This window comes from Panulirus ornatus, chromosome 52, assembly GCF_036320965.1.
Source record: "Panulirus ornatus isolate Po-2019 chromosome 52, ASM3632096v1, whole genome shotgun sequence".
Lineage (NCBI taxonomy): Eukaryota > Metazoa > Arthropoda > Malacostraca > Decapoda > Palinuridae > Panulirus > Panulirus ornatus.
In genome coordinates this window covers 18397314-18424896 of record NC_092275.1, presented here as the reverse complement: position 1 = coordinate 18424896, position 27583 = coordinate 18397314, and the positions used below count along the sequence as shown (strand labels likewise).

The 27583-nt window shown below is 45.5% G+C and overlaps 1 protein-coding gene across 2 annotated transcripts in view; it reads right to left on the bottom strand.

Moving 5' to 3' along the window:
* The window catches only part of LOC139765125 (uncharacterized), a 1132594-nt gene that overhangs the window by 865820 nt on the left and 239191 nt on the right, over positions 1-27583 (bottom strand). The gene's annotated exons all lie outside the window — the stretch shown is intronic.

Sequence of the window (27583 nt, the reverse complement as noted above, 5' to 3'; positions counted from 1 at the left end):
GTACAAGGGTGTGAGTGGAGCGGGTTTTATATATAATGGGACAGTGTGGATGGAATGGGTGTCATGTATAATGGGACGGATAGCTGTGGATGGAGCGTGTGTCATGTAAGATGGGACAGTGTAGATGGAGTGGTTATTATATATGATAGGACAGTGTGGATGAAGAGGGTTTCATGTATGATGGGACAGTGAGTCATGTATGATGGGACGGACAGTGTGGATGGAGCGTGTGTCATGTACGATGGGACAGTGTAGATGGAGTGGTTATCATATATGATGGGACAGTGTGGATGGAGAGGGTTTCATGTATGATGGGACAGTGTGGCTGGAGTGGGTGTCATGTAGTAATAGTAATAGAAATAATAATACTGATAATGATAATAATGATAATAGTAATAATAATAATAATAATACTGCTACTACTACTACTACTACTACTACTACTACTACTACTACTAATAATAATAATAATAATAATAATAACAACGATGATACGGTGCTAAACTAGCAGCCTCTACACACACACACACACACACACACACACACACACACACACACACACACACACACACACTACAATATATATACTGTTCATAACGATGGTGATGGAGTTTTTCTCATAACAATCTGCACAAACACATATGGGCTCGATTAGTTTGTGGTGCCAAACTGCAACTCGGGAACGTGGGATCTCTAGCAGCAGGAAATGACGGTGGCGAGAAAATGGATGAGGTCCAGGTAATGGTTGGAGACAGCCGGAAGTACCAGAATATTTAGCGCTTCTTGGCAAGTGGTGCTCGGCGGACCGTTTTTATGTATCTTTTCAAGTTGCTCTTGTTATGTGGTGAACAGAGAGGAAGAACAACATAGAGGTATGGATGACTTTGGAAAGAAAAGTTATGAGGATGTTCTTTAGCCTAGGCTCAAAAAAAGTCCAATTATCTTGAGTTTACGAAGAATGTACCGATGATAATTGGACGATTAATGACGCTGTTGACATGTTCCCTCCAGTTTAGTTTATCATCTAGATTCACACCGTCAAGCTTGGTTGACACCGTAACCTAAAGGGGGCTGGGGCCTAGTGAGACAGGAGGGAGTGGAAAAAGGATGAGTTGGTTGGTGGTGGTGGTCGTCGTCAACTTCTGAGGATGTTAAGTGGGATTAAGGCCCTGCGAGACGGTAGGGTATGCAACATGGTGACGTGGTAGGCGGTGATCAAACTATGAAGGTTGCTAAGGGTGACCCTGGAGTGCTAAGTAGTCGAGGGAGCTGTCGTCAACGATGACATCAAAGGCAGAGTCGTCAACTTCCCTGCGTGGAGCGGGTGTACCTATTGCATCATCATTTTAGCTGATGAGGGCGTACAAAGATCCTACAGAGTCTGCAAGCAATGGATTGAGACAGCAGTCCAGTTGTTGATGCTTATACCAATACCTCTGTTATGGTCGACTCGGTCGAAAGCTTTGCTGAAGTCTTTGAAGGTCAGAACCACAGAGATCGCGTGTGTCTCTCTCTCTAGGTTGCTATTAATGGAATCTTGACCACTGCCACTGACGAGGCAGTGGGTAATAGTCTTCTCATCATCTATTTGCTGAGAGCCTAGGCCATTTGCCATGATTGTGTAAACAAACCTAAGCAAATACGAACTATTTACAGCTGGGGATCGCGATGATGGCGATGGGTCGTCACTTGCAGAGAAACTGAGGGCTTTGTGAATACGGCATTAGGGAAACATATGATGCCATCCAATCACTGTGGCGTTCGGAGAGATGGAGGCAGTGAAGAGGAAGCGGAGGGGGTATGGCTCGCTCAGGGGAAGTACTCCGTCAACATCTTCAAAGGTAAGTCACCGGGTGTAGATGACCACTTCACCTTATGGCTGTGTAAGTGTCTGGAGACTTCAAATTTTCTACTGACTCAGGAGGAGCTAGGGCTGGAAGGCAGGATGTGAGGCAGGTGGTGCCAAGATGGAGGAGTCTGACAGATTGTGGCGAAGTGATCATTAACAAGTTAATGAAGAGAATAGATGGGCAGAGCGTGAGTTTCGTGCGTGGAAGAACCAGGGGTAGAGTGGGTCTTGTATATGGAGGGCAGAGGAGGTCTCATCGGTAGAACCAGGTGGATGGAATGGATTATATGTGTAGAGGAACATTATGGGTCGAACGAGTCTTCACCTGTCCAGGGAAAGTCTGGGTGAAGTGAATAGACTGTGGGTATAATTACTATCTATGTTTGCGGGGAGTAACTTGATGGAGTGGCTCTCACGTATGAACGAATAGGGTAACCACAGTGGGTCTCATGCTTGATGGTAAGTGGTTTAGGTGCCATCTTTACAGAAAAGGACAGGGTGGATGGAGGAGTGGTCCTCACGCCTCATGTATGGAGGGACAGAGTGGATGGAATGGTCCTCACGTATGGGGGGATATGGTGGATGGAATGGTCTCACGTATTGGGGGACAGAGTGGATGGAATGATCCTCACGTATGGGGGGACAGAGTGGATGGAATGATCCTCACGTATGGAGAGACAGGGTGGATGGAATGGTCCTCACATAATGGGGAGACAGGATGGATGGAATGGGTCTTATGCATAGAGGGATAAGGTGATGGAGTGAGAATCATGTATGGAGGGACTAAGGTGGGTGGAGTGAGTCTCGTGTATGATGGAACAACGTGGGTGGAATGGGTCTCGTGTGCAGAGGAACAGGGTGGATGGAATGGGTCTCATCCTTTGGAGCAGAGTGGTAGGTATGAATGAACTGGATGCATGGTAAAGGCATTAAATATGGCTTGAGTATGGCATATTGAAGGGCCAGGAGTGTGTGTGGAGTGTGTGAACCTTGTATCCAGCATGATGAGTTAAGTGAGACTTGCCTCTCAAGCCATCACAGAGCACGAGCATATGACACGTTGCGGTCGTTGTAAAACACAGTGTGACTCACATAATGACACGGTCATACGTCGCCGACTTGATTTTGTAACATGTTCAGGCAGCATCGCGGTAGTAATTCTGGTTGTGCCCTCGGGGCGGTGCGCTCTCGAACGAGATGATGAGGGTCGAACTGACACCCAAAGTATCAACACCTGCTGCCTAACATAGGCAGCACCAACCACAGCAGAGAGGACTTACCAATGAGTGTCAAGGCAGCACCAACCACAGCAGAGAGGAGTTACCAATGAGTGTCAAGGCAGCACCAACCACAGCAAGAGAGGAGTTACCAACGAGTGTCAAGGCAGCACCAACCATAGCAGAGAGGAGTTACCAATGAGTGTCAAGGCAGCACCAACCACAGCAAGAGAGGAGTTACCAATGAGTGTCAAGGCAGCACCAACCACAGCAGAGAGGAGTTACCAATGAGTGTCAAGGCAGCACCAACCACAGCAGAGAGGAGTTACCAATGAGTGTCAAGGCAGCACCAACCACAGCAGAGAGGAGTTACCAATGAGTGTCAAGGCAGCACCAACCACAGCAGAGAGGAGTTATCAATGAGTGTCAAGGCAGCACCAACTACAGCAGAGAGGAGTTACCACCGTGGTAAAAGGGGAGGTATAGTTTCAAATTCCTCGGTACCTGGCACACTTCCCAGCGCCGCGGGAGATCCATCACGACCGTCCTCGACTCACAATACCACGAGTTATCGCTGGCATCACCGTGTTCTGAGCCCTTGGTCCAGCGGAGGAGGCGTCGCGTCTCCCGGCGCAGTCCTCACACACACACACACACACACACACGCCACATACATTCAGGCCGATGGTACTATTCGTGCGTGACGTGTCGGTCGTCTAAGCGCCACATCCATTACGGTACATTATCACTACCATTACGGTACATTATCACTCCCATCACGGTACATTATCACTCCCATTACGGTACATTATCCCTCTAGAACACAGATGTTAGAGCAGACAATGGCATACTCCTCCAAGCCTAGATCCGTGTTTCTCGATGACTCTCATAAATTGACGCCTCGACTACTCTGTTTGGTCTTCGACCCCCCTCCACATCTGCCCAGCCAGCCTGACATCACTCTACACTTGCCATCCAGCCTGCCACCCCTCCGCCAATCTGCCACCCCTCCACCAATCTGCCACCCCTCCACTAACCTGCCAACCCTCTACCAACCTGCCACCCCTCTACCTACTTGCCACCTCTCCACCAGCCTGCTAACCTTCCATCAGCCTACCAACCGACCTGCCACCCACCCCTCCACCAGCCTGCCAACCCTCCACCTACCTGCTATCCTCTCTATAGCATTGAAAAGATGGCTTTCTTAACAAACTAGAATTTCCATTCAATGTTTACTATCGAAAATTTCTCAAGTATACCACAAGCACAAAACATATCTACGGACAAGATAGGAAAATAAAAATACAAAATACGAGTAGCTAAAAATCCACTTCAGTATCTTGAAAACCTGAATCCGTCTTAGTCATTGGGTCTTGACGATATCTCTAACTCCCAGAATACTGAAAATAGAAAGTCGTCAAAAAAGCGGCATATCATAACGCTATAATACTGAACAAATCGCTACAAGAAGGGAAAGTGCCGCGAGACTGGATGATTGCTAAAGTGACACCAGTTCTCACACGTAAAGAAAACGCTGCCTCAATTCACTTCTAAGAAAATGTCGAGACACAATGACTAAGGGACAAAATCGTTGAATTTTATGTAAATAATAAGTTTCTAACCGATTTAACAAGAGCTCTGAAATAAAAAAAAATGAAAGGTTATGTTTAAGGAATCTATCAGTATTTTGGTCATAAATACGAGTACAATAATCAGGAATCCAAAATACAGCCATAATGCTTCGACTGCCAAAAGGCTTTTGACAAATTAGCACATACAAGACGACTAAACTATATCCAGCCTCACAACACAGCAAATCGAACATGCATGTCGACAGCGGACTTGTTCACACACAGAAAACGACCGGAAGAATCCAACTGGTACGACGTGACAAGTGGGGTACCACAGGGCTCAGTTGCAGGGCATTATGTTTTCCATTAACCTCATCAGTATCGGATCTGGAGACAAGACTCACCGGCAAAATTTCAAAATCTTGCCACTGGGTCGAAACTAGAAAATGCAGCCAAGTTATAGGTAGACTAAACAAAGAATTAAAGCGTCTTTAGACAATGTAATGCAATAGTAAGAGACACAGCGAGTGGGCTTCAGTGTAGACAAAGTAATTCATTTCGGCTGTAAAATGACCCTGAAGTGATCATCACAAATGGCATAATATATGACAAGTAAATACACCCTGCCCAACAGCCTGCCACCTCTGCCCTCTTACCGCTTTTCCTAACATCTCCCAACTTCTAATATCTGTGACCATTTACGCATGACGTTGTGAAAGTTATATCATGATCCTACATTCATATGAATAGCCTTTGGCACACCGACATCTGCTTCAGCTCAGATCCCCTGGAAGTTGTCCCAAAATGCTACTGAAAAGGAAGGTCTTAGCAGGATTCTCCTCCCCTGGGTAATTTATCTATGATTTCCCACAAGATTCCCTATTTATGAATGACAGCGCCCACAACAGGTAGTGGCTACTCCCTCAACTAAAGCACTGTACTGAACTGTTCATCGTACTCCCTTTACGAAGACCTGTACTCCGTTTCCTTTGGCGTGAGTACCTGTACATCCTGATGTACTTCCTTAATGAAGTATTACATTCAAGTCTTCCACCTAGATGATGCACTGTGTTCACAACTCCTTAGATGTACTTCTACTGAGCCTTGACTTTATTTCTCTGTGTCTTATAGGCACCGAAGATGTAGTTATTTTAAGGAGGCTTCCTGCTGTACGATCCTGTCCATATCTATACTGATCAGGAACTTAAGATACTCTTACTATCCCCCTGCAGTTGACCTTGTCAAAGATCCTCAGGTTTTCTTCAAGCAAGCCCACATTCTGAACGAGGTGGAGTCCCGAAAATCTGAAGCGCTGAGCATGTGTATCTTGCAAGCCACTTGGCTGAAAGGAACTCGGCGTCAACACTACCTCCCACAGTTCCATCATCCACACCGTCGTCTTTCACTGACAAAGACCAGATAGACTCTTTACGCATCAAAGACCACGCATATAGTCAGGAAGTCGGGAAACCCATATAGCTTAATAAGCCAAAAGGACCATCTCAACCCTCAAGAAAATACTCTTAAACACACACTACTTCTTCCGAACCGAAAGATCCCGTTCATTTCCATTTCCGAACCAGATGATTCATCTCGCTCTAGTGTACACTGGAGCCTAGCACTGGTTCTCAAGACTGCATCCCAATAACAATTCTTGAATATTAGGATTCACATTGTCATAGAATGGCAACAATCAACGGCCAGTCTCGTTCGTCCGTCCATCCCCCCAAGCAACACGCATTACGCCCTCACCCAGCGAGTCATTACCATGTAAGTAATGCTGCCCAACCACCAGGAGCCCACTAAGAGGCTTGTTGTAGCATACCACATACTGCAGCGCCCTCGTGTCAGCATCAGCCGCCAATAATTAGGTTAGTATATGAGGGCTTACTGTTATGGCGAGCGTGTGTTCGCCGGCCTTAATTGCCTCTCGATCTGTCAGATAATCAATTACCGGCACTCCAGGTGGCTGAGGGTGCAGGCTAAACAAAGCCCGGGGGCGTGGGAACCATGCGCCTCATTAAGGCTAGCCAGCGTTACCTCATGCATACGTTTCGCCTGGTCTCCTCCTCCTCCTCCTCCTTCACCAACCAAGTCCCCCCACCCCCCCTCGGCCGCCTCAGTTTTACGGGTTCTTATCTTATCACGAGAGACGATCTCTCACACCAACATGTAATGTATTCTTCTTCCTGCCCCCCCACACACCCCACAACCCTCCCTTCACTCCCTGCGTGGCTGCTTTACTCGTTTCTCTCCATCTCGCGTTGCTTCTTATCTACTGCATGAGTGAGTTTCTTGGTCTGGCAGCTACGGTTGACTTGAGAGATCATCATCCTATCTTCTTCATCCTCTTCTTCCTCCTCCTCTTCATCTTTTAATTCGTCTTCTCTCCTCTTCTGCCTTCCAGTTTCCCCCACACCCTGCATTCCTCCACCCATTCGCAATACTTACTTCTCGTGTTGGCTTACCTCTCCAAGACAGCGAGCCTAAGAGTGCATGAAATGCACCTCACTTCACCTCTTGGCCGTTCTGGGTCTCATCCAACAGCATCGCTCGCTAAGAATAAGAGACTACGGCGAGATTGTTCGCCCGGACGTGTTTACTGTGGATCGCGGTGTCTCTCTATATAAGGTCACTTCATGACCATTATTTAAACGTTTCGTATCATCATTTTTCACCACCGCACTCTACGCAACAAGTTAACAAACTATCCGATAACACTGGCCTTTCGAAATCGTCAGACAATTTCTTATGACGGTACGGAAGTCTTTAAGGAATACAAAGAAATCCATGCGAAATACTCCCATGAAACAGACGAAATACAAAGCCAATGAACCACTAGGCATATCTAACTGTGTAGCCTCGCGCCCTTGTCTTCCCTCCCAGCTCTAACACTCCTAAGGATAAAAATATATATACTCCCGACGAAGGAAGACTACTAAAGCTGCCGGGGACACAGACGGGGACACAGAAGTCTGTTGTCTTCGAATGCGCACGTCAGAAAGGGCATCAAAAGCTAGTGTAGTGAAGACTACGAGACTCCAGGGTTGGATGTGGACTAACACACACACACACACACACACACACACACACACACACACACACACACACACACACACACACAACACAACACACAGTGCCTCGTAAGATTAACGATGGGAAATTGATAAATGCGGAACTTTTCTTTTTTTTTTGTTTTTTACTTTTCCCTCGCGCGATACATGCCTGGGGGACACGATATAATTCTAAGCACCGTGACCAAGAGGAGTGTATACAACCGCCCACGTCTGACGCTGATAACTTGCTGTATCCACAAATCATTATGATAAAAACGGGTTACGCCCGTCACGTACATGTGTGTGTGGGGATGGGGGGAGGAGGCGAGATGCACTGGGCGCCACAACCCAGGGTCGAGCCTCAAGGAGAGCAACTGCTTCTCTTCCTCAGCTCTTGAAAACCAGATCCGTTACCACACACTGTTCTCGGCGGGACTCTCCCCGTAAATACTTGTACAAGAGTTAGTTTTCTAGATCATACATATATATATATATATATATCATACTTTGTCGCTGTCTCTCGCGTTAGCGAGGTCGCGCAAGGAAACAGACGAGGAATGGCCCAACCCACCCACATACACATATATATACATAAACGCCTACACACGCACATATACATTAATATACATTGCAACGTATGCATACATATATATACACAGACAAATACATATATACACATGTACATATTCATACTTGCTGCCTTCATCCATTCTCGTCGCCATCACGCCACACATGAAGCAGCATCCACTCCCTTCCAGTGGTGATTTTGCATATATATATATATATATATATATATATATATATATATATATATATATATATATATATATATATATATATGATCCCGAAGTATACAAGTATATTCTGTACTTCACGTTGATAAAAGAATCCCTTACTGTTAAGACCACAACCCCGCTAGCTTAAATTTATGAGCAATTACACAATCAATACGACCCGGAGTTACTTAGAGGACTAGTCAGTGAACTCGACCATAAAACCTTTCATCTTACGAGCGGCTCCGGGGAACTCGTATGATCACATTACCCACCGTTATTCTAATGTATTTCCTCTGATCATAACGTGAACGACCTCACCCCAGCATCCAAAAGCTAGTGAGCAGTAAGGTCAAAACCCCAAAGCCAAACCTTCTTATATACCAGTGTTGTAACGACCATCATCACCTGGCTATGAGAGCTTGGGAGGTCACACCTCACGAGTCGAAGGGACGTCCCCTCCTCCGTGCCCAGGTGAATCCTAGCAACCCTTACGACAAACACCCAGCAACCCTCGGTACTCGTGCGTGCTAAGATGTCAGGCCTTCTCCACCTCCCCAGACTGAACGAAGAGTGGGTGTGCAAGGGAGGGAGTGAAGTCTCACACCTAAAAACACTCCTGAGAGACACTTGAAGTCTCCTGGAGGTGAAAGCTTGTGTGGGAGACGGTTCAGAGGTGAGAGGACGCATGCTAGACCCCCCTACCTTAGCAACACCGTGGTGGAGGAATGATGGGTTCAACGCACCCTCGTGTCTGGCAACACCTGCGCTCTCCTGACACAAACAAAGAAGCTGCTCTAACCGTAAACATCAACTTGTACACGGGGATAGAAGGGAAGGCTCGCGTCGTCATTGCGACGGGGTTTGCGTCAGCCGTTGCATCTTAATCGTGCGACTTTTGAAAGTTACGTAAAAAATAACGTGGGCGATGCGTAAAATATACGAAGATCATCCCCGTAGTTCAGAGAGAGAGAGAGAGAGGGGGGAGCGGGTGAGTTTGAGGATGTATACCACAGGTGAAAATGAATTATTCACGGCAGCCCCTCAGCCGATAACCATGTGTGAGACCCGACTGGGCTAGCTATTCTGGTCGCTGGGAGTCAGGTGGGACACCATCAAGCAAGAAACTCAGTCCCTCCTCCCTCCCTCCTTCTCTTCCCCCTTAACCACCAACCTGCCGTACAAGGGAAGCTGCTCCAAGGCCTACGGCACTAGACGGCGTACACTGGTCCAAACTGACTTGAAGAACTCGTTCAAAACGTAGTCAAGTAGCTATAAAGATTGCTATCAGGACTGAACCAGTTGGTTTCGACAGAACCAGTTGGTTATACATGCAGCCAGCAGTCAGTGGGTTATTTGTATGCCACAACTTCAAGAAAAAGAGGTTAATCTCTTCAGGATCTCACCACGGAACACTTAGACATAAGATAACAGAAGCCGTATATCCTTCGGGAGAAAGCGAAGCGCTGGGTATCATCGCCTCTGGATGCCAAACAACAATCCATCTGGCAGTCTAAGAAATTCCAGGATATATGAAGTCAACCGCTGATGATGCTCGTGTCTCTTACAGGCCTCCCAAATACTCCTCGGCCTCCAAGGACCTTGGAGGTGATTGGTGAGCTTGGTTTCTCAAGTTTGGGAGGAAGGTAAGAGACCAGGTGGTAGGTGGGACGCTTGCCCTCCAAGGACTGGGTGGAGGTTGGGTGCAGTATACATCGCCTCTAGGACCGGATGCAGTATACATGGACTCGAAGACCGAGAAGGAGGTTGGCCTTCAAAATCTTAGAGGTAGGTTGCAGCTTGCTAAGCCCTTAAGACTTGAAGTGAGGTAAAATATAATACGTTTGGCCTCTAACTCCTGCAAGATGGGTTATTGTTTGTTTTAGCCTCCAGTTCTTAGGAGGCACGTTTCTGTTTGCTTTGTCTTCAAGACTTGGGAGGTACGATACTTCCGGCACGCACTCCAAGACCTGAGAGCCAACTGCTTTCTTTGCCTCCAAGATCTGAAAGGTTTGTTAATATTTCCTTAGCCTCCAAGGCCTGAAAGTTATGTTGTAGTTGATTACCTCCAAGATCTGAGAGGTAGGTTATGATTTCCTCAGCCTCCAAGACTTGCGATGTGAGTTTCAGTATCCTTAGCCTCCAAGCCTTGGGAGGCATTGTTACGCGTGCATGGCCTCCAAAAGAGAGATATGGGTTACGGTATGGTTGACTTCCAAGACCTTGTAGGAGGCAGGTCTCGTGGCCTTGTGCTTCATCATGTTACTGGCCTCGTAAAGATGCCTCCAGCCGCTCTCCTCTCTAACAAATGGGCGTTCCACCCCTCTACCTGGTTAATTACACGCAATTACCAACTCGTACCGCACGGGGTGGGAGTTCTACACTCGTGGGGCCTCATGTCTTTTGAACATCCTCTTCTGTCATACGACCTGTAAAATGTCTGTATGTCGTCGCCAACGACCACGTCCTCTTTCGGTCCATTCCAATCCACCACTCTTATACTCCACAGGGAATTTCTTTACGTCTTTTTCAAAATGTGTCTGGCTTAAATTCATGGGATATCCTGTGGTTGCTGTATTTCTACGTCTCCCGAAGAACTGTCAAACTTAAAGGATGTAATCAGGAGGTCACCCCTCACTCTTCTCTCTTCTTTGGTGGGCAACTTTCAGGCTTTGAGCCTTTCCCTGTAACTCGGCTTTCTTAATCCCGGTACCATCTTTGTTGCCCTCCTCTGGACCTTCTCTATTAGCTCTTTGTGCATCTTTAGGTGCGGTGATCATACTTGACGTTCATAATATTTTGGCCTGTAGGATGTGAAGAGCTTGCTGAGTATGTCCTTACTGTGTATGGCTGTATGTTGCTAGACTTAATGGCTAGGAACAGCTGAAGATACAAGATGCTTGAACTCGTCTCATACGTCAAAACACATAGATACAACTGATGATTGAAAGCATATTATCTATATTCATCATACAGCAAATCATCACCGTAAATGAAACAGAAGAAGAAAGGCTGCATCCGCTCACATCCATTCTCCGGCTGTCATGTGTAAAGTATCGATACCATAGCTCTCTATCCACGTCCAGGCTTTTATTGTCATGTATGTATGTACATAAATAGGTATGTATATGCAAGTATGTAGAGTGTGTGTGTGTGTGTGTGTGTGTGTGTGTGTGTGTGTGTGTGTGTGTGTGTGTGTGTGTGTGTGTGTGTGAGTGAAGAAAACGTACGATGAGGTCGGCAGGCATGCCTTGCTGGATGATGCTACGAATATATGGGTGACATCAAATGTAACCAAATGCAGTAAGGAGTTGTTCTCAGTCGTAGGATGTGTTCGTGTAGGAAGTGAAAGGGAAGAACGGTACCTGGTGAAGGCGCGTCTGCGTCAAGGATGCGACGCTGACCTTAACTATCCAATCTGCTTATGGATAAGGGACGTGACGAGGGGGTTGAATGCAAAGGCCTTAAAGAGATGGGTGGGTCTATGGTATTCTTGGGGGTGAGGGCCTGGGTGGTAAATCTGCTGCTATTTGCGGATGGTAGGGCTGTGAGGGGAGACTTCAGAGAGAAACTCCAAGAGCTGGTGACAGAGTTTGGATGAGCGTGTGTAGGAAAATGATAGTAAATGTGAACAATGAGGTACAGGAGGGGGTTGAGCCAGGATGGCTTGACTGCAAGTTTCCATGAGGAGAACCTGAACGACGCAGAGTGGTTTAAGTACCTGGGAGTGGATGTAAAAGCAAATGATACCATAGAAGATAAGTGAATCATTGGGTGGATGAGGGTCGTAAGGTCAAGAGTGCATTGAGGAGCGTGTGTGGAAGGAGAGGTCAGTGACTGTCTGGGCGGAGTTGAGTTTGCTTGATGGTATGGTCGCCCAGGCAGCGCTGTATGGATGGGATTGTTGGATCTTGAGAGCAAAAGACACGAATACAGTACGACGGTACGTGGTGTGGAGTGGGATGACTGTTTCTAGAAACCCAGTGTAAGGGAGAGGTGTATTGGCAAACGCAGTCTGACTATAGCAGAGCCAACAGGGGTTTGCTGAAGTGGTTCTAACACATGGAAAGGATGAGTGAATAAAGACTATAGAGATCTACGAGGTGGAGACAAAGTGGAGAGGAAAACCCGAGAAGGTAACGAAGAGAATGAGCGAAGGAGGAAATTTTCTCTTTGGGTTGAGACGAGCCATTGCACTCCTTCCAATGGCAATATTTTTGTCAAAAGTCACCATTCCTTGAGCTGTTCACAAGTTTCTGACCATATAACCCCTTGGTCATCGCTGCTTAACCCCTTCAACACCTTGAACTCAGGATAAGCCAAGTACAAGCCAAGGACACCACGTCAACAGACGCCAAGACACCACACCAATCAACAAACCTAGATACCACGTCAACTAGCATAAACCCAGGATATCCTGCCGACCAATAAAACCTCGCAAAATCCATCGCATCAGTCTTAATGATGAAGCGACCCATCATCCCACATATGCACTGAAAAAGACGCAATTTACATATGAGGAAAAAAAAGAGGACGAGGGAAGGCCAAAGCCCGACCGAATTCTACCAACATAGTATACGAATTAACGACGCCATTAAAATGATAAAAAGAGCATCACTGTGATAAGTCAAGCGATCTTAATAAGTCCTGTTGCAATTTGAAGCAGTCGGATAACAACACACAAACACGATAACGAAGCTAATATGCCCAGGGGAAGATGATGATAAGATGAAGATAAAGACTGTGTACCCCTCACCAACGAGGCACATATTCAATAACCTCCCCGAGAGCCTGAGACGCTGTCGCAGCCCCGGTTATGGCCCGAAACGCCTACCCATCAAAGACGCCAAACGATTAATAAATTTGCACATAGCGGCCGCTCCAGTCCCCACACCGGGCCACATTCAGGATGCAGCGGGAGGCCGACATCACCAGTCACCGACTCCTCCAGCAGGCCCGTGCAATAACCGTCCTTATATAGACCAACAGGCTCCCTCCTCCTCCCTGAACACAGCCCTGGGTAGTAAAAAGAGAGACAATGTGTGCGATCAGTCCTGTCGAACTTCATCTGTCTTTTGTCGATGCTGTGTGGCGCTCTCTCTCTCTCTCTCTCTCTTTCTCTCTTCCAGTGTTTCTTCCAGCGTTCCTTGTTCTTTGTTCCAGGCACATGAAGATGGCTGGAGAGGAGGAGGCATGGAAAGAAGCTCTCAGAAGTAGGGTCAGCAACGGTACAGTGAATTCTGATCCTTCATGCACAAGGAGACTTCCGTACTAAAATGTTCCAGGCGACCTTATGTCTTTCCAGGCAGTGCGAATACGAAAGGAAACAAAGGCTAGTCAAATAGAAAATACAACAAGAATGGCGGGAATGATTATTAGAAACTTATATTCCAGTTCCATACAAGAACGAGGAGGTAAACTGGAAACTGTATAATTCATACGTTAGTCTTCAACAGGAATAATGCATTCAGGCCTGGTCATTTCCAGGGTCATGACGGGTTGGTGGGGGCCGCCTGGGCCGTCCAAAGACCCTCGCCCGTTCCAGGTTATGGCCTGGCGAATCTTTAGCAAGAGGTCAGACCTCACCTGGAATATTACTTCCAAAGCCTGATCACTTGTCATGGTGGAGAGGGGACGGGCGGGTCGTCTGAAGACCCTCGCCCGTGGCTGGTTATGATGGCTTGGCGAACCTTCAACAAGGAGTCGCCTCACCTCAGCAAGGATATAGAGGCAAACAAGGGGAACACAAACATCTCAGCTCATTCTGAGACGACGAAGGTTAAATCCTGAGGACATATCTTTAATAGGCGAAATGACTTCGACTCTGAAGATCCTTCTTGCTGAGTACAAAGTCCACATCGCTGGTTGAATCCTGAGGACATTTTCTTTAATGGGCGAAATGACTTCGACTTTGAGGATCCTTCTTGCTGAGGACAAGGTCCACATTGCTAGTTTGACGGCAGAGATGTAACTAACGACACGAGGAAAAGGTAGAAAATGATATATTTCCAGTCCTGGTTCACTGGATCAGATGAATGACTCGCCACTGGATCTAATTACCCGCAGTTCCTCTGAAGTTCTGAGGAAGCGACTGGATCAACTCAAACATAAAAAAAAACAAGGGGAAATGAAAGGCTATTTCTACCTTCCGGATAACCTGATCATCTCGAGGCCTTACGTTACTCAAGTAGCATGTATTCATACCCCCTTAAAAATAGATTTTAGAAAACGAAGAAGAAATTGATAAGAAGGAAATAATATAATCTTATACCAGACTGGAATAACGGGTCTGGATGTCACCTTACTTAACCCTATCGGGCGCAGGAGAGGATCCAGGTCAAACTCCCTCTGTGTCCGGCCTCTTGCCTCCACACGCTTTACCGTACTTTTCCTGGACACGTTTCCATTAACCTTCCCCCAACACCCGCTCCTCGTCCCCTTTTCCCCTGCATTCGTCCTTGGTCCATCTTCCTGGCATACGGTTCCTGAATGACTTTCACTCCGCTCGTCCCCAAGTCCATCTTGTCTGCACACGATCCTGGAGCATTACTCCTACGCTCGACCATGGTCCACCTTTCCTGCACATGTTCCTGGACCACATATCCTACACTCGACCTTGGTCTACCTCTCCTGCACATGTTCCTGGACCACTTATCCTACACTCGACCATGGGCCACCTCTCCACACGCTCCTGAACCACTTATCCTACACTCGACCATGGTTCACTACTCCTGCACACGCTCCTAGACCATTTAATCTACACTCAACCATATGCCACCTCACCTCCAGTGCTCCTTAGACCATTTATCCGACACTTGACCATGATTCACCTTGCCTGCACAAGATCCTGGACCACTTACCCGAGACTTGGCCATGGTCCACTACTACTGCACACGCTCCTGAACCAATTACCCTACACTCGATCGTTGTCCACCTCTCCTCCACACGCTCCTGGACCACTCCCCTAACAGTAGAACCTGGTCCACCTTCCCGGATCACTCCCTCCCCTTCACTCAACCCTCGTCCACCTTCCCGGCACAGGTTCTAGCCCCACTTTCTCCTCCACACTCGTTCCTGGGCCCAACCTCCCCATCCGTAACAATTCCCGGCCCACCTGCCCGGCACACATCATTACACCCATCTTCCCAACACACACCACTTGACCTCTTCCGTCCAAAGTTAGAGGACCAACTTCACGTGCACATTCCTAGAAAGTGACCTTAAAAAATGTCATTCCTTTCCCCTGTGCTTCTTCCTAACTCACCTCCCCATCATACATTTCCGACTACACACCATTTGCTCTCGTACCTACAACACTTTAGTGGACTAACTTACACACTCCTAAAGAGCTTCCTAAAAGCCAATCCATTTCCCTATGCTCTTTTCTAGCCCATCTTCCCATTATGCATTTCTAATCCAAACTGTTCTATGCTCACGTTCCCAGTCCATACTAGCTCCCTATCTTCCCTGCTTTAAACAGGTCGACTCCTCAAGTCCCATGTTCAAAGACATTGTCAAAACAACCTTGGCCCAAACATACAGTTGAAGAGGCGAAAACTACAACACAGAGCTGTTGTTCTGGGTTGTGAGAGACAGAAAGAAATTAGGATGGCCTGAAGATACATAATGTTAGAGGTCATATATATATATATATATATATATATATATATATATATATATATATATATATATATATATATATATATATATATATTCCCACATCAGAGCCATAAAGAGGCTAAACAAGCGGGTCAAAGACTTAAAACACAGGACGAAGAGATCAGCTTTGTTACCGCAAGCGAATATATGCCACTAGATAACATCATCAAGGGGAGGATAAACTCCTCTCCATGCAACACCAGGGATATAATAAACCTCCAAATATATACACAATACCAAGGAGATGGTAAACCTCAATACAGGCAACACCCGAGCGAAGATACACCCTAATAAATGCAACACCCTAGCGAAGATTAACCCTAGCAAACACACCACGGAGAGAACGCTAGACCCTAGAAGGTGTACCCCAGAGGCGATTGCGTCTCAAATGGGTCATGGAACACTGCAAAGTCACATGTTAAGTTACTGTCTTCTGGTATCACTTCTCCTCTGACTCGTCTGATATTATCTAAACCAATGTGATCGCCTTATATATAAATCCCACCACCAGAATATATCATCAACTCCCTCAAATTATGAGCAACTCTGACGATTCATTGTCGCTCGAAAAATACAATACCCGACATCTGAATCATTACGATCTGTGTGTTTATTGCTAAAGGGATTCAGATCACATTGTTATGGATTCCCTCTCATATAGGCCTCCGTGAGCGTGACAAAGCTAATGCTTTCGCCCACCTTGCACTGAGTAAAGGTGGTGTTGAAAAACAACGTTAGGTTGTCAATAAGAAGCCTCAAAACTGCAAGTAGGGACTCACTGACCGCTTCGAAGCACGAAGACGAGTTCAGATAAGCACAAGTAGAAACATTTTCCATCGCAGTCAAATGCGTAGAGTAAAACATGTATACGGAGAAACTAATAAGATTAGCAGATTACATGATGCTGTGAGTTTGAGAGAACTAATTAATAACCAGTACTTCCTGAAGGTGACCTGAAGGTGACCTGAAGGTGACACTGACAAGAAGTTCAATCACTGTTAAGAGGAACAGCAGGTGAAGCCTTGATGCATCACATAGTGGCCACTATCATGATGGACGGGGTTGAACACGCGAGTGAAAGTTGAAAGTCAAGGAAGAGATTAAGCACTGCCCGCGAGGGCGGGATGTCATCTCACGCCAAGGATGTTGGGGCGGCCCACGAGCGTGGAGATGTTATCTGACGACAGCGTACTGGGATGTCAGAAAAGCCTATGACAGTGGAGATGTCATCTTACGTCAGCCAACGGGGACTTCAGAGCAGCCTTAGACCGTGGAGATGTCATCTTACGTCAGCCAACGGGGACTTCAGAGCAGCCTTAGACTGTGGAGATGTCATCCTACGTCAGCCAACGGGGACTTCAGAGCAGCCTTTGATCGTGGAGATGTCATCTTACGTCAGCCAACAGGGACTTCAGAGCAGCCTTAGACCGTGGAGATGTCATCTTACGTCAACCAACGAGGACATCAGAGTATCATGAGATCACGGAGATGTCGTCTTACACCAGCCTAAGGGGATGTCAGAGCCGCCTATGAACGCACCCACCGGAGACGTCACCTCACACCACCCCATCAGGGATGACAGAACGCCACCATGACCCCTAAGGCTGTAGAAGAGATGTCGCCTTCGAAGTGATATCCAACGAATAACGTTCTACATTCCACGGTCAGAGGCGTAAGAGAGTGTCTACAATCACGTCTCAAAGGTAAAAGCTGTTATGAGGAAACAGTTGACCTACAGAGAGGTCACCTGGCGCGTTCTGTTCCCTAAGAAGTTGGTGATTAAAACATGGAGAGTTAGGAAAGTGGCAACAGAAATACGCACTGACACACAGACCGGAGGACGCGGCCGGAACTGTGAATGGGGTTAATTACGCTGTCGTAAATACAACAGAATTCAAAGAGCAACAAATCACTGGGTCGTAATGAGGCTGTTTGTGATAGGAGAAGGAAACAGGAGCTTGTGGATTATTGTGGTAGGAGTAGAAAGACATACAGATCTTTCAGAGAGGAAGATGTGTAGACTCTTTTTTTTTTTTTTTTCCAAAGGAAGGAACAGAGAAGGGGGCTGGAAATCCTCCCCTCTCGTTTTTGATTTTGCAAAAGAAGGAACAGAGAAGGGGCCCAAGTGAGGATTTCCCTCAAGGGTTCAGTCCTCTGTTCTTAACGCTACCTCTCTAACGCGGGAAATGGCGAACAGTATGAAAAAATGAAAGAAAAAAAAAAAAAAAATATATATATATATATATATATATATATATATATATATATATATATATATATATATATATATATATATTTTTTTTTTTTTTTTTTTTTTATACTTTGTCGCTGTCTCCCGCGTCTGCGAGGTAGCGCAAGGAAACAGACGAAAGAAATGGCCCAACCCCCCCCCCCCCCATACACATGTACATACACATGTCCACACACGTGTATACATACCTACACAGCTTTCCATGGTCCACCCCAGACGCCTCACATGCCTTGATTCACTCCACTGACAGCACGTCAACCCCTGTATACCACATCGCTCCAATTCACTCTATTCCTTGCCCTCCTTACACCCTCCTGCATGTTCAGGCCCCGATCACACAAAATCTTTTTCACTCCATCTTTCCACCTCCAATTTGGTCTCCCTCTTCTCCTCGTTCCCTCCACCTCCGACACATATATCCTCTTGGTCAATCTTTCCTCACTCATTCTCTCCATGTGCCCAAACCATTTCAAAACACCCTCTTCTGCTCTCTCAACCACGCTCTTTTTATTTCCACACATCTCTCTTACCCTTACGTTACTTACTCGATCAAACCACCTCACACCACACATTGTCCTCAAACATCTCATTTCCAGCACATCCATCCTCCTGCGCACAACTCTATCCATAGCCCACGCCTCGCAACCATACAACATTGTTGGAACCACTATTCCTTCAAACATACCCATTTTTGCTTTCCGAGATAATGTTCTCGACTTCCACACATTTTTCAAGGCTCCCAAAATTTTCGCCCCCTCCCCCACCCTATGATCCACTTCCGCTTCCATGGTTCCATCCGCTGACAGATCCACTCCCAGATATCTAAAACACTTCACTTCCTCCAGTTTTTCTCCATTCAAACTTACCTCCCAATTGACTTGACCCTCAACCCTACTGTACCTAATAACCTTGCTCTTATTCACATTTACTCTTAACTTTCTTCTTCCACACACTTTACCAAACTCAGTCACCAGCTTCTGCAGTTTCTCACATGAATCAGCCACCAGCGCTGTATCATCAGCGAACAACAACTGACTCACTTCCCAGGCTCTCTCATCCCCAACAGACTTCATACTTGCCCCTCTTTCCAGGACTCTTGCATTCACCTCCCTAACAACCCCATCCATAAACAAATTAAACAACCATGGAGACATCACACACCCCTGCCGCAAACCTACATTCACTGAGAACCAATCACTTTCCTCTCTTCCTACACGTACACATGCCTTACATCCTCGATAAAAACTTTTCACTGCTTCTAACAACTTGCCTCCCACACCATATATTCTTAATACCTTCCACAGAGCATCTCTATCAACTCTATCATATGCCTTCTCCAGATCCATAAATGCTACATACAAATCCATTTGCTTTTCTAAGTATTTCTCACATACATTCTTCAAAGCAAACACCTGATCCACACATCCTCTACCACTTCTGAAACCGCACTGCTCTTCCCCAATCTGATGCTCTGTACATGCCTTCACCCTCTCAATCAATACCCTCCCATATAATTTACCAGGAATACTCAACAAACTTATACCTCTGTAATTTGAGCACTCACTCTTATCCCCTTTGCCTTTGTACAATGGCACTATGCACGCATTCCGCCAATCCTCAGGCACCTCACCATGAGTCATACATACATTAAATAACCTTACCAACCAGTCAACAATACAGTCACCCCCTTTTTTAATAAATTCCACTGCAATACCATCCAAACCTGCTGCCTTGCCGGCTTTCATCTTCCGCAAAGCTTTTACTACCTCTTCTCTGTTTACCAAATCATTTTCCCTAACCCTCTCACTTTGCACACCACCTCGACCAAAACACCCTATATCTGCCACTCTGTCATCAGACACATTCAACAAACCTTCAAAATACTCATTCCATCTCCTTCTCACATCACCACTACTTGTTATCACCTCCCCATTTATACATATCTTACATTGCAAGTCAATCATTCCATTACTGTAATGGTGTCAGGTAGATGAATACCAAAAGCGGCTGTGGCCACATGGGAATCAAGATGGACAGGGATGAGTGCATCTACTTATGCCGAGCTGGGCAGGCTGTAGAGTAAGGTGGGTAATGATGCCCCAGATGAGATCAAGGATATACCGGGGCAAGGTTCATCTTCCCTGGGTGAGGGAGCCACGGCAGGTCGGTAGTGCCCAGGTAAAGGGAGGTATGGTACCTTGCCTCCCTAGGCGGAGTGAGTGAGAGGAGGTGCGGTTGGTATATAGGTAGGAACAAGGGGGAGACACCAGTGCATCTTCCTCGACTGGGCGGAGCAGGTTTGATAGTCGACCAACTTTCACAACAGGTCTTGGAGATGGTCACTGTAAGGTTGTGGCCATCCATCGCTGCCATACACAGCCCAGCAGGATTAAGCATCACGTTACAACACTGTAGATAACATTACTAATCACTATGGATGATTAATACCTTACGAGTATAACGAAGATACATAAAGAGGTACTACCGCTGTATCTTACAGGTCAAACATGATATATGCATGCCAGATAATAACTATATATCACGACATTTCACAAAGGAGTTGGGCAAAAAAAGAGATAAAAATCGCGTATGAAACAAAGAGATATCGAGATGCAGGATCTAAGGTAATCACATATGAACCAAAGATATAGCAAGACGCAAGATCTAAGATAAGACAATATTGGAATATGAATGTGGCTTAAGGCATGACTATATAATTGTAGGGGGGGGTCTAGTAGCCCTCTGAATTAGTGGACTCTTATAAGTACGCTGGAGTTTTATCCAACATGAGTATGCAGAGATGTTCTTCCTAACATACGATAGCATGTATGGGTTCCCAGCGAGACATTTTACACTTATGGGCGAACACCATCAAAGACTTGTGAGTCATTAGAAAGTCTAATAATATCGAGTCTTATTGAGTAGGCTCAGACTCTACTGAGAGCCATCAGGATCGCTTAGCAATGATCCTAAAGTGAAGACATTCAGGCTATACAATGAAAGACAAATAACCAGTACGTGACAGGGAGAGAGAATATCTTATTTTCCCTACCCAGTCCCGATCTTAATTAACGCTAACGCCACTGATAGTAGCTGAGGAAACTGTACAAAGACGTGCTTGAGAACACAGGCTGAGGAAACTATATAGAGAAAGACATGCTCGAGAACACAGGCTGAGGAAACTGTATACAGAAAGATATGCTTGAGAACACAGGCTGAGGAACCTATATAGAGAAAGATATGCTTGAGGACACGGGCTGAGGAAACTGTATAGAGAAAGACATGCCTGAGAACACAGGCTCGTTCTTCGTCTGTTTCCTGGCGCTACCTCGCTGACGCAGGAAACGGCAATCAAGTATAATATATATATATATATATATATATATATATATATATATATATATATATATATATATATATATATATGATGGGATAGACGTGCCAAAAAGTATGCCAAAAACAACCAGGGATGACAGAGGTATAAGGTGAACAACTCTATCATGAACACAACAGTCAAAATGGATGCATATCGTGGTCCATTAAATGAACCTCCCAACCACTAATGACAGTATCGGGAGGTGGCAGAGTCACTAAGGATGTTATCTTGGAGACAAAGTGTCCTGCAGACGTGCAGATAATGTCTGGTTTGTAAGTCAAACCAGAACAAGTTTCAGGCATGTAATGTGCTACTGCAAACCAGTCTGTATACTTCACTAGTTTACAATGCTCTATGTAGATGTAAACCAATGGGTTCAGGACACGGTCATCTCTAGGCACGAGGGTTTACACCAACCAGCTGCCATCAGACGAACAACCTAGCGGCCGGAATCCAAACTATTCCAACATCCATTAATGTAACAACCAATTTTCTCCGACCTTCAAAAGTCAGGTAAGGATAATCTCTCGAGAGACGCATCGTAATAAATTCATGACTTCAGACTTTTTGACCATTTCCGTCTCTCCGTTGTCGTACATTTACGAGGCTGCCTTTGTAACCCCTCCACCTACGATCACAACCCTCAAATATATTAAGGAAAAGAGACGTGGTTCCAGAGTGATTAAACTGGAGACAAAAGTGCCTTATTGATGACGTGTTCTTTTCAGTAAATGTGGCTTAAAAGGACAGAGATCCGCGTCAGTTGATCGTCCGTGCCATGGAGGCAGCGTGTGTGTGTGTGTGTGTGTGCGTGTGTGTGTGTGTGTGACCTTGGCCAACGATGGTCAGTGACGCCAGCCTGCTTAACATGCCACTCACACCTTACAGTCTTCCTCTCTATTATTTCCCCCTCCCTCCCCAACACACACACACACACACACACACACACACACACACACACACACACACCTCGCAGCCCTTCACACTTACAATCCACCACTACCGCTATCACCACACCACACCAGGGACGTTCAAGCTCCTCCCAAAACCCATTAATAACTAAAGCAAAACGAAAATGATTCTTGGTCATCATGCCCGGTGGCTTATTGGTATTCCGGCGACGTTGGGGTAACTGCGTGTCGTCATCTCCCGCGTTGCTGACCTGTCATCAACGACATAAAGAAAAAAAAAAATGCCTGACGACACTGATCCTTTGGCTCTAACCTCACCTCTTGGAAATACATTTCCTTACGCGCTCTCCATGATGGCGAGGAGGCCATGCCCATAAGGAGGGCGCTCGCTACTCGACGACCTCATGCACCCATACCGCCAACCAAGAACTTCTAAACAGAAGACCCAAAGATCAAATGAACAAATTAATGATCCTTCGCACCAGACGTGCTGGTCTTCGCCAAGAAGTAGACCAGCTCTTCGGCCGTCTATACCTGCTTCACATGCAGTTGTCTAGTCGGGTTCCCGAGCTTTGTGGTGCCTGAAGGCCTTCCTTAGAGACGACTGTTGCCCTCGAATAGATTAGATACGTGAATGCAATACAACCGTGGAAATCTTGACGTGCTTTTAACACTCGTATAATTACGACAATAACGAAGAGCAAAGTCTGCAAACCTGATAGCATAAACTTCAGCTTAAGAAAAAAAGATAATAATGTCTACAAACGTGATAGCAAAAAACTTCAGCTGAAAAAGAAAGAAATAGAGAAACAATCACACAAGAGCCAGAGTCATATCAACCATTTTAATAGACCTGTCGCTGTCACGTCTGAGGACAACGGAAAACCACGTCTTGATGGATGTCTTCTCCCGTCAACAGTCTCTCATTGTGACTTCCGCTACCTCTCGTGTCCTTCGACTAAAAAAGAATAAAAAGGACTCAACTCTATAATAACTATTACTTAAGAAAATGATGAATACTTTTCTCTTAGAGTTCAATCCCTCTGGGTTGGCGTTGCACTCTCCCTGGCGTCACTCAGCTCCCAGTAATGCTGCAGAGTCTCCCAGTCCTAATGATCCTAAGGAATAATATGTATGGCTGAAGCTTTTCCACCGGTCGTGATGGGCTGTGACCTTGGTCCAAACAAGTCCTTAAATCATGTTGATAAAACTGTCGCTAAGAATATATGGCGACGGAGTCTATTTCGTAACTCACACTCACGGGAAGAGGTTAGCCAGTAACCACAGTCAGGAACTGTCATGTGATACTGTCGGATAAAAAGAAAGGATGAGAAATGTATACGCGAATACCATGAGATGAAACCAGTGTAATATGCAAGACACGTGAGCCTTACTCTTCCTGAATAGGTCAGCTATGTACTATTTTCCCTAAATGTAAATAAGCTGCAGCTATGTGGTTTAGAGAGGCTTAAGCTTGGCCATCTTGGAGAAGACACCTTTTAATCATTCGTCTTAACGACAGAATTCTATCCTTTGCTCCGTTCGCATTTACTTGGGTTAGGTTAATCACAGCCTCTTAACTTACACAGCTCCTCAGCTTATGTCCATTGTGCCGACATGAACAATCTAAAATACCACTATTAAGCTTCTTAATTCTGCACACTTCCTCAGGTTGTCAGGTAATACTAAAGTCTCATTCAAATTTCCCCCCCCCTCACACACAAATCACCCCCACTGCACAGGATCAACAATCACTCACCCACGCGCACATTATCACCTCCACTTCACACAGTTAACAGTTGTTCCCTTGAAAGCCTCTTCTGTAGCACATTAAGCCTTCACTGATTTACCTATTGTGTGTGTTCACTTACTTCGTAGTCTACGGCATCCGCAGAAATGAAAAAAAAAATTATCCGCCACCAACATATTTTTCCAAAGACGATACATGGCTACGGCTTTTTGCGGGTACAAGCATATGATGGTGAAATCATCGTACATCTGGTCGCTGAGACTAGTGCTTCTAACAGGTGTGAGCACCAGCAGCCCGCCTCAGTGTGCCTTAGGCTATCTTGCAGGAAGTGTTCTTTCTTTACTCTTCCTGGCTGCCACATCATTTTGGGAATTTCGCTTCTGGGCACTGTATTTCTTCCACTTGTGCTTCAAGATGGTTGGCTTTTACCTTTGTAAGGAGGAAAAAGCCCCAATTTTTACCTGAAAGAAAGTAAATAGTTTACACTTGAGATTTACAGGCGCGGAAGGCGCTCAGAACGCACGATCAAGCGACTGCTGCATCACTTAACCAGTACCTCAACTTCATTCAGGAGATCAAGACCCTATGGACCCAAAACATAGACCTGAAGTACTTCATGAACCTTGCATACTTCATACCCGGACATCTGCAGACGGTAATCAAAGCCAAAGGGGAGATGACAAAGAACTAAAATGCAAGTGAGACATCGCCTTTAATAATGTATGGGAGGACAAGTTATTTTTCCGGACACTTTGCCTCTTTCCCATACCTTCCATGATAATATTAGATATCTTCACAAACATCTTTCCCTGCCATACGTCCTACATGGCCTCTCCATCTTTTAAAAGGCTTTCATTAATACGTCTTCTAACGCGTTCTTCCCACCACACATCTTACCCACATTCTCATTCTTTATTCCACTTGTTCTCGCAATAGAGACTTCACTACAAAATTATTCATCTCTACTCATATTATCTTTGAATCATATGATAAAAATTAAAGCTAAGGTTTCCCCCTTCTCACAATCAGAGATGGGACAAACACATTCCATCGTGCAGGCTTCGAGCACACTGAGTCCCTAAATCTCAGTTTACGGTTTACCTCAAATTCCTTACGTCTGCATGGCTCGTCTCTTAACTTTAGCCTTCACAATACCGTCATTAATCATCATTTCTTTTACATACTTAAATCCACAACAATATCTTTAAAAAGAAAAAAAAACTCACCATTAAGCCGAGTTCTCCTGTAAGACTGTACATCTCTTTTAAAGCACAAAATCAATTGTTCTTCCCCAGTTTCTGTGTGAAGACCGGCCACTCGAGGATTGACCGTTATAATACCTCTTTGTTTCCTCAAGCAGCCCAGCTGCGGAGTTCTCCTCCTCCTCCTCCTCCTCCTATAATCATTCACGTCTTTCTAATTCATTTTTCCTTTTAAAACTCAGGTTTACCAGCACCTGCGAAGCTTTGATTTACCTCGACTTTATTTCTCTCTCACCTAAGATGGCCTTTGACTGAGGCATCTTTTGCCACCACCGTATTGGTCACTATGGAAAAAAAAAAAAGTGGGCTTGCATTCACTCACGGCAATCTCCTCAGGCACACACACACACACACACACACACCACCAAAGCAACCTGCCAATCCAGTCAGTTCCTCTGATTTAGGTAACACCTGCAAGCAGCAATTGCGGTCGTAACCCACTGTGTTCCATCATGGTCCAGCGGTCCATCGCTATTATCCCGTGCCTCACTCTCATCTCACGTAATGCCTCATCCATATGATTGAAACACTTAAGCAACTTGAACCATTGCTACGTCTACCAAACAATACTTATACTACGCATTCATGGGCCGCCCAGTGTCGAGCGCATGTAGGTTCGAATCCTGGTTGCGGCAGTCAGTCCACAGTCAACCCAGATGTTCATCCAACTCTAGGGGGTTGTTTGATGAAATGGGTACCTGGCTCAGGCTAAGGTGTGTGTATATATATATATATATATATATATATATATATATATATATATATATATATATATATATATATATATATATATATATTCATTTTCAACTTTCACAGATCAATTGCCTCCATAATATAAATACCAACAGAATGCCGACTATGCACGACCACAAGTAGTCCAATCCCTCAAAAATCATTTTCTATTAACTTTATAACAAGCATTTTCTTTTCTTATAAATACTGCAGACACTTGGTTCAGTTCCCCTTGGCATCTCAACATTACATATGAGGTAATAATATTTGGTCTACACTTTCTCCGCCTTACCTAAATCCTTTACAGTTCTTCAACTCCAAGAGTGATCCTTTTTCACCAAGACTAACCACAATTTAACCATATCACTCCTCTACAATGTCATGAGAGAACTAATTCCAATTTGCTTCCCCCGCATTACGTTTCTTTTTCCTATGCCATCTTTCGTACAAAGAAACAGCCTCTTTCTTCATCCAATCATCTGTAACCAAACCACTTTTTTTCATGTCGCACCTGATGCTTAAACTTTTCACTTCCACTCTTCATCATCTGGCTCGCCATTCCATCCAAGGCCCTTCCTTCTCCTTGTATATAAAGATCTTTTCCAGTATTACTACTCTTCTCATTTCCTCCTTTTCCATGTCTTCTTCTTCTTCCTCCTCCTCCTCCTTCCCCCTCGTACCTACCGTGCACTATCCAAGACCCTTAAAGCCAATACCAATACCACATAACCACCTTCAGTTAGGAACTGTGGTTCTTTTTCCAGTTGGGACCAAATGGCAAAAGCAAAACTTCTCTTGAACTGACGTCTTGCCTCAGCTATGCCTTGGCAAACCGTCCGGCAAGAACTCTTGACAACCCAGGTCATGGTGGCCGAACCAGTCCGCCAAAAGCACTCTCTCTCTCCACTCCTTACACAGATCCTTCACCCTCACAAGTGACCTCACAGATTTGTCGAGTGGATCCGCGCTTACCTCCTTCCTGAACGTCTGGTTATTATTTTCCTTTGATCATGTATTCACCGTTGCTTTGAGATACTCGTTATCTAATCCTTTCACTCAAATACTAACAGTTACATCTTCACTTTCAATGCTTATTCCACTGTAATGAACGCCTCGTTAGTGATCAAGATGGATTTCAGAAAGGAAAAGCGGGTGTTGACTAGATCTCTGTACTGA